Source organism: Oreochromis aureus, linkage group 10 (assembly GCF_013358895.1).
Source record: "Oreochromis aureus strain Israel breed Guangdong linkage group 10, ZZ_aureus, whole genome shotgun sequence".
Lineage (NCBI taxonomy): Eukaryota > Metazoa > Chordata > Actinopteri > Cichliformes > Cichlidae > Oreochromis > Oreochromis aureus.
This window is the reverse complement of record NC_052951.1, coordinates 11,250,358-11,259,678: the sequence shown is the minus strand read 5'-3', so window position 1 is coordinate 11,259,678 and position 9,321 is coordinate 11,250,358. Positions and strand designations below refer to the sequence as shown.

General features: G+C 39.9%; 1 long non-coding RNA gene across 5 annotated transcripts; it reads right to left on the bottom strand.

Annotated features, from left to right (window-relative positions):
- Window positions 1-543: 543 nt before the first annotated feature.
- Window positions 544-6,422, bottom strand: LOC120442145. 5 transcript variants are annotated; one of them, XR_005614513.1, is made up of 7 exons: window positions 6,154-6,422; window positions 5,746-5,816; window positions 3,183-3,323; window positions 2,722-3,026; window positions 2,474-2,579; window positions 1,143-1,212; window positions 820-959 (listed from the first exon to the last, which is right to left on the bottom strand). It is a non-coding gene; the product is annotated as an uncharacterized LOC120442145 (long non-coding RNA). The 5 variants fall into 5 exon arrangements; XR_005614512.1 differs by having other exon boundaries at window positions 6,218-6,422; XR_005614510.1 differs by having other exon boundaries at window positions 5,746-6,422.
- Between the last annotated feature and the right edge of the window lie 2,899 nt (window positions 6,423-9,321).

Here is a 9,321-nt window from a genome sequence, read left to right as displayed (position 1 = left end):
TCTACATGGATATTTATTTGATGGTAAATGGCCTGTATTTGTATAGCGCTTTACACATCCAGTCATCCAACCATTCACACACACTCACACACTGGTGATGGTAAGCTACATTGTAGTCACAGCCACCCTGGGGCGCACTGACAGAGACGAGGCTGCCGACACTGGTGGCACCGGGCCCTCTGACCACCACCAGTAGGCAACGGGTGAAGTGTTTTGCCCAAGGACACAACGACCGAGACTGTTCAAGCCGGGGCTCGAATCGGCAACCTTCCGATTACAAGGCAACCTCCCAACTCTTGAGCCACGATCGCCCCAATATGGCAATAAAGTAAATAACAACAACAATTCAGTGGGCTAGTTTAAGTCATTATGCAAATGTACTGTTTATGAGATTGGGGGAACCTGCAGTCAGCTGAGACCGAAGAAGTCACTTGGATGAGTGACGAAACGTTTCTCCCACAAAACGCTACATCCAGATGAACAGAATCAACTTTTTGGAGAACAACAATTAAACAAGAATATTTCTAATAAGCCAACAATATTTAAAGAAGGAAAAACAATATTTACAGTTGTTTATACAGGATTAACCTGAGTGACCTGTTCCTGGACCGTTTTTTTAACAACTGTAATAGATTACAGGAAGCCTCTGGCTGTGTTGCTGAATCTGCCGATGCAAGATCAGACATGGATGGATGAGGTGCTGCAACTGAGACCTGCCGTTTGTCTTTTCTGGTCGGCGAGTGGAGAATCACACAGGCTGGTCTGCAAAGAGAGCTTTAGGATGCTTCCTCCCACTGTCCACTGCATCGTTCATCCACAGGGTTTGCAGGGCTGGCTCAACCCATGGCTGCCACACCACTAAGATGTTTTCAGAAATATGCAAGCAGGAGATGGTGGATGCTATATTACTACTAGTACAATACTTTTAACTCTGTAGCAGACAACAGTTTGATAAAATGCTATGGGAAAAAAAAAAAGAAACCAAAAGATTAGATTCTATAAGTTTCAAAGAGATTTAATTTATATATTTTATATAATAAAGTAAATATACGAATGACCGGCAATAATTCAGTCACTGAAATTATCCATGAAATTAGCTAAGTAATTCCTAAAAGTCTGTAGATTAAAGAAAATGATTTTACCTGGATACGATTGTCTCTGATGAGCCTGAGGTACAAAGCATGCCGGCGATGACGATAAAGTTTTCAAACACTGTTTGAATAATCAAAGAGACATTTATAAAGCACAGTCTACAACAGACATACTTACTGTGTGAAAGGGAGCAGAGAAACACGCTGTATTGTTGCAATTCTCTTTTGCATAAGCCACACCAGAAACGCTCTGTGCAGATAGCAAAGTCACTGCAAAGGCACTGCAAAACTTGTAGGCCCTAGTTCGGCTCCCTACAAAGATGCTCCAGTTTTTCTTGCGTCCAACAAAATTAGTTCTGATATGTTTTATTTTTAATCTTACTCTGGGCTGTGTTGAACAAAGTGAGTTAGCACAATTTCAATTCAAAGAAAGTATTAGTCTCTTAAATGACTGGCATCTGACATAGCTAGACTGTCACCGGGGACTCTGTGAGTGGTAAGAGGTTTAAAAACAAACCATCTATACCAGCGGTCCCCAACCTTTTTTGCGCCACGGACCGGTTTATGCCCGACAATATTTTCACGGACCGGCCTTTAAGGTGTCGCGGATAAATACAACAAAATAAAACTAGTACCGGTACGGAAAAAAAGATTTATTCGTAACACACGTGAAAAGACCCAGGAAAACCGAGTTAACAATAAAAACGATAACAGAATAACGCTGAAAACCGATAAAAACCCTGAAAACCATACATTTCACACCTGAGCGAGGCCCGGGGGTTGGGGACCGCTGATCTATACTGTCAACAAACAACTCTTCATCTGCATTTTTTTCAGAACAAATTGTTTTCAATCTTGTGCACCTAAGTACACCGATTTAGCGATGAAACTCGAAAAGTGGGATAAATACACACAAATATACACACACACACACAAATTATTCTGACTCCTTCTTGACCCGTGGTGTGCGTAAAACAAGGCCGTTTCTCTTAATCTCGCGGTAACTTTCTTTTAGGGTTTCTGTTTTTCTGTCTATTGAGCATTTCTGCTAATGAGAAAACCTGTTTCCTTGTTGTAAAAGTCAATCTACAGACTTTTAGGAATTACTTAGCTAATTTCATGGATAATTTCAGTGACTGAATTATTGCCGGTCATTCGTACATTTACTTTATTATATAAAATATATAAATTAAATCTCTTTGAAACTTCTCATCTCCACCCAACGCGAGCTCAATAATGGCCACAGTAAGCGTGTGAGCAACTATTTGCCTGCGCTACTGTGCATGTATGAAGTGGACCGACTTGTGATCAGGCACACATGAGGCCGACCGGCTGAGAATACTGAAATCAAACTCTTCTGTCTGGTGAAATGTTATACTTACCAAATCATGCTCCCTGGCCTTATATCCTTTGCAGGTAGAACTGGACCCAGTTGTGAAAACCAATGATTTCCGTTTCTGATTTTGTCTGGCCAACAAAGAGTCCAGGCTGGTGATGATCAATTTAAGAACAGAAACACACACTTCTTACCAAAGAAATGAATATTATTTTACAGTGTTGCTGAATCACATGGATGAATTTAACACCTCAACACAGTTACAGCGTGATGACTGGCAGGAGGAGATCTCACCCTGTGTTTCTCTGCCTGTGGTAGAGGTGGAACCAGATTAAGTGGCGCTCATTCTTGAACAGCCTCAAGTCAGAGCTGCCTCCTCTCATCAGGTGAAACGGACTTCAGTGAGAACACCTGAGCAGCAGGAGCCCCACTTCATAGACTGCAGACTGTACCTGCGAGACACGATTCTTCAGGTCAACATCAGCTGCAGCACACTCACTGTGACGCTTACCCTTCCGCAGCTCTGATTTGGGACACGATCCCGGATTGAAGAACAGGCCGTGTGGTTTGGATGCTTCACCTCAGCACACTGAGCACAACTGGCACACACACAGGCACATGTTACACCTCAGTGCAGTCAGTCCATATTTTTTATCTAAACAGCTGATTGATTATCTGAGAAAACAGTTCCCGGTGAAGTGTGTGACTTTACAAAACCGTCCCTTTCACTCTCTCACAAATTCACCCCCCCTTACCCTCGTCTCCACCCAACACATCTCTGTCCTTGTCCTGCTCACTCGCTGTAGCGCGACAGCTCGAGTCGAGGGATGACGTTCACGGACTGCAGCTCCTGGTAGAGCAGCTTTCTGGCGTACGGGACACGGCGTACAGGTTCTCTGAGGGAAAAGCAGGGCTCAGGCAGTGTGTGGACATCAGGCTAACACATACACAGTTATAAAATTACATACGCATATAAAAGCTATCATTTTCTGTAATAAGATAGGGGATAAATAAAGGATGGGATGATTACAACAAAAATCAGCCTTCTTTTTGGACTGGTAGTCCACAAATCAAAATCAAGAAATATTAAAGATGAATCTGTACACATGATGTTTGCTGACAGCCGTCTGTGCCACAGTGAAACTCATGCCAAGCTAATTTAGTAACTCTCAAATATTTTGGACAATTTATATTCTTCTTTATATTTTTGTAGTAGGGAGCACTACAAAAACTATAAATAAACCAAAGATATCAGCACAGACCAAAATTACTTTGCTGATTGAGAAAATAATACATTTTGACACACTACTGTGTGGATCATCCCATTTTCTCTTTTCACACCGATTAAACCAAGTTGGCACTTGTTCCATAAACACAGTGGCACATCCATATGTTCACAACCTTCAGCTTTTGATCAGTTTCACTTATGGAAGAGTTTTCATTTTTTTAAATAATAAATGCTTACAATGCTAAACAATTCTTTAAGCTCCAGATCCCAAACGAAACTTTTTTTTATCATTACAATTTTTTCATATATGTTAGCGTATTTGCGGCTTACCAGGGCTAAGCAACTTTGAACGACTTTAGAAGCGGTCTTACTTTACTGTTTGTCTTAAAGGTTTAGGAGCTGTGTCTCTATTTCACTAAGGCCTACGATGCTCCAAATAAAGTACATTAATTAACTACAACTACATTTTTTAAACCACTGAAGAATGCAGAGAACTGACTAAAGCTCAATAATATTGAGCTCTTAGTGTGTTTTGTCTACTGAGTTTGGTGTCTGCTTCTTTACTTGGTCCACGATTATCTCTGCACCATCTGAGCATGCGCGGAATGATACGGAGCGCTTCTTTGATCTTCTCAAAGGAGAGACTGTGACGTCACCATCTCTGCCACATGAGTCCACAAATAGAGGTGCTATAACACAGTTTGGTACGTCTTCAGAAACAGCGAGTTGTCTTTGACAAAGACAATACTTTCATACAATTCATACAAAGTTTTTTTTCTTTTGACACTGTGCTTTTATACTATTAAAGAAATGTCGGAGGAAACATTAAATAATTCACCTAAGGACGGAGATAATACAGAGGAATTACATTTTATGCGACAGATGGCGTTTCTCACTGAGGAGCTGGCCAAGGTTACAAGTAAGTCGGGTGAATTACAGAAAGAGCACAGGACTCTCAGGGAAACTATACAGGATCTTGAGACTAGTCGCTTGGAGCAACTGCAGCAGTTGCAAAGAGAGAAAGAGAGATTAGTTCAGCATGTGGAGTTTCTCCGGCAGCAAAACAGAATGGATCTTACTAGGATCGACAACCTTAGAAGGGAGTTTAAAGAACGAAAGACTCCTGTCACAGAACCACCTACTGACGAGTCTCAGACTAGTGGTTGGTGGCGTGCTGGTGCCAAAGTCGCACTTACAGTAGGTCTTGTCACAGCAGCCGTTGTTGTTCCTGCAGCTTGCTGGGCCGTCGCAAATATTTTCCGATGAAGTGAATGTCCGTCCTCTGTGGGATTATCCTTATTATCCATTCCAGCCCTACTGTAGTTGTGGATGTGGACCGGGTGCCTTTTGAAAACAGTAATAATGTTTTCCAGCCACGGTCCACAATCTGTGCTCTCCTTTATGTTCAATTTTATTTTGCCCTCACCTCCCACCCAGTAATGACAGAAGACTGCCCCTCCCTGAGCCTGGTTCTGTCACAGGTTTCTTCCTGTTAAAAGGGAGTTTTTCCTGTCCACTGTTGCTCACAGGGGATCACTTGATTGTTGGGATTGAATTTTTGGATTGAATTTAATTGCCTTAAACTGAAATTCAAAAATTCAAGTGAGGGGTTGACCAGGGCTCGCAAAATCGCTAGCCCGACGTCCCGGGGCTAGCGATTTCTCCAGTCGGGCTACCAAAATCCATCTCAGCCCAGCCCATCGGCCCGTCGGGCAGGGCTGAGATACAATTTGGTGGGTTCTGATAGTAGAGAGCACAAAATTGGTTAGCTGGATTGTTTTTTTTATTTGTAGTTTTGTGGTGCTCCATACTTGAAAAACTACAAATATAAACAATGTGGTTGGTGGCTAATCAAAATAAAGAAAATAATATTTAAAAAAAACATCCACTACTGCTCTGTGTGTTTACTTCAATGAAGACTTGTATTTATTGTGATAGAAAAATATAAATTGTCTAAAATATTTGAGTGTTTTTAAATTAGCACTGCATGAGTTTAACTGTGGCACAGACGGCTGTCAATCCTGGTGAGTGAGAGTTCAACCTCCAAACTGAACCCAGTGTGTTACTCACAGAATCACAGATTTACTCACATTTACTGATTGTTCTGTAGGGTCTTTACAATTTTCAGCCCCTTCAGGTGACTGTTGTCTTCTGACTCCATCTTTAGGGTTTAGTTAGATTAAATATTTAACCAGTTAATTTAAGAATGAAAGACACATTTATCACAAAGGCACTCTTATAATGTAGATTAAATGTGTGTTGACATAACATCTAGATGTATGATTAGAAAGAGAGAAATGTTGTAATGACATGAACAAAGTGCAGTATTCCAAGATGGCATCAGAGTTTTAACACCTTTTATACTCATGTTTTTATAATTATGTTAAGTGTAAAAGCTCAAAGATAATGACATAGATGCATCTGTTTCTGTTATTATCACAATAATCACAACATAAAATGATTATTGTGACATTTTTTCTGTGCTGTATTAAGGTTACCAGAGTCAGCTGGGGATTCATGAACATCATCAGTGATGTTTTTCCACAGCGGGCTCATCAGTACCTGGTGACAGAAGGTCAATCCAGCTCTGACTTGAGGCTGTTCAAGAATCAGCTCCGCTTGATCTGGTTCCACCTCTACCACAGGCAGAGAAACACAGGGTGAGATCGCCTCCTGCCAGTCATCACGATATAACTGTTTCTAGAATCGATTCGATTCAGATTCACAAGGTCCCGAATCGATCGATTTGATCAGGGAGAGGATGGACAGACACATCTCTGTCCTTGTCCTGCTCACTCGCTGTAGCGCGACAGCTCGAGTCGAGGGATGATGTTCACGGACTGCAGCTCCTGGTAGAGCAGCTTTCTGGCGTACGGGACACGGCGTACAGGTTCTCTGAGGGAAAAGCAGGGCTCAGGCAGTGTGTGGACATCAGGCTAACACATACACAGTTATAAAATTACATACGCATATAAAAGCTATCATTTTCTGTAATAAGATAGGGGATAAATAAAGGATGGGATGATTACAACAAAAATCAGCCTTCTTTTTGGACTGGTAGTCCACAAATCAAAATCAAGAAATATTAAAGATGAATCTGTACACATGATGTTTGCTGACAGCCGTCTGTGCCACAGTGAAACTCATGCCAAGCTAATTTAGTAACTCTCAAATATTTTGGACAATTTATATTCTTCTTTATATTTTTGTAGTAGGGAGCACTACAAAAACTATAAATAAACCAAAGATATCGGCACAGACCAAAATTACTTTGCTGATTGAGAAAATAATACATTTTGACACACTACTGTGTGGATCATCCCATTTTCTCTTTTCACACCGATTAAACCAAGTTGGCACTTGTTCCATAAACACAGTGGCACATCCATATGTTCACAACCTTCAGCTTTTGATCAGTTTCACTTATGGAAGAGTTTTCATTTTTTTAAATAATAAATGCTTACAATGCTAAACAATTCTTTAAGCTCCAGATCCCAAACGAAACTTTTTTTTATCATTACAATTTTTTCATATATGTTAGCGTATTTGCGGCTTACCAGGGCTAAGCAACTTTGAACGACTTTAGAAGCGGTCTTACTTTACTGTTTGTCTTAAAGGTTTAGGAGCTGTGTCTCTATTTCACTAAGGCCTACAATGCTCCAAATAAAGTACATTAATTAACTACAACTACATTTTTTAAACCACTGAAGAATGCAGAGAACTGACTAAAGCTCAATAATATTGAGCTCTTAGTGTGTTTTGTCTACTGAGTTTGGTGTCTGCTTCTTTACTTGGTCCACGATTATCTCTGCACCATCTTTCTCCCGTTGTATCTCTCATCATGCCGCACCTTGATGTGTCCTGTCCTCGGATGTATTCTTCCGGCTGCCTCCTGGTTTCCACCTCGAGTTTTATTATCCAAATTTAATGGTCTTGATGGTCACTGTAGCGGCTATATTCATTTCTTGAAAGTTCTCTCTTTCGCTTATATTTAATATAACCACACGACCTGACAAGCGCCTATTTTTATGCGGTGTCAACAACGATGTAAAACCATCGCGTGTCCGCTTGTTTATTTTCCACATAAGCCTTTCAGAATAAAGCTCAAGATCCTGTTGAGACTTTTCAAAATAAGCCGAATCACGTGAAAGATTATGCAGCGTGTTTAGGGATGAGAAACAAAAAAGAGCAGTCAGGTGCTAAAAAAATAAACCTTAGACTCAAACGTTAGAACAGGCTTTCTTTGCTAATTAACAACATCACAAAAACCTGTTTTATTGTGAATACATATGTGTGATGGCTCTTAGACATCTATATCCACTTCCAGGTTTTGGTGGTTACTTGTATTAGCGAGTGGATTATTTAGAGCAAATTTAGAGCAATATTTGTCACCGTGCTCAGTTACTCACTGAGACTATATATGGACCTCAGCAACCTCAGGTTCTATCGTTCATTCTTCCAGGTCATTTGGGATTATTTGAATTTTATTTGCTTTACACACACATCCACACACACACACACATTACAGACAAACTGATGATATTTTTGACTTTGTTTTGAAATACAATTATTTTCTTCAGTGAGGTGTCCATATTTTGTCTTTGCCTTTCAGCCAGGGGTGTGAAATTAATGTTGGATGATGCATGTGATGACAGTCACACATAATTAAGGGCAAACACTGAACTTGAACGCGTGAAATCATCATGAAATTTAAATTTTGTGGCAATAAAGATATTTATTATTTGTATAGTAGTTTAAAATATGAACAGCTCCCTCATTTAATGTGATTAAAGGATGAAAATAAACAATGCGCTTGTTAAGACATTTACCAGTAAAGAAAGAGAGGGATTGGTTAATTCATAAAGTTACAGATTCAGGGGCCTTCACACAGGACTTGGCCAACAATTGAATGACTCTATAAAATATATTGAGTCTTTGGATGCGCTAGTGAAGCTCTGAGGTGTGCTGGATTTGTCAATAGAAACAAGTCATCTGACTGGCAGCGAGAATGTCAAGACCTCAGGAGGACATTTCATCCTCAAAATTTAATCTTATTCAGCTCGTTTTAGAACTGAAGAAGCTTCTCGGATGAGAGGTGAAATGTTTTCATGAAAAAAGCCCACTCGCTTTCTTTCCAAGCTCTTTGGAACAGACAGCTTATTATAAGTAGCTTCCAAACAGTTTTGCACTGATAAATGTTTCTGTAGATTAATGTAGAAATACATTAAAGCATCATAGTCAAGGGAACAGAGGAAAGAGCACAGCTGACTTCATGATGCTAATATATATTCATATAGTGACAATAGCTTTATTTTACAGTATAAAACAATAAAATTATCACTGTTTAAAACAATATTAACATTGTATTGAGCAGAATAAAATATAAGATGAAGAGAAGTCAGTGTAATAACTCCATATGAGGCTGTCAGTAAGCCAATATGCCTACTAGACATATTCATATACATGAATGCATTTAAGGACTTACATGAATAAAGAATCAACCATACAGTGAAACACTGATCTTCTTTAAAAATGTGTAATTTTAAACAGGATAAAACGATTACATTGAAAATGAAAAATAACAGCTGCTGGTTGTGAAGCAGAGGCTCCTCTGGTGGGTTTTTTGGAGGTGAGGAGGACCTCAGAAAGAAGCTGATCCTTCTAAA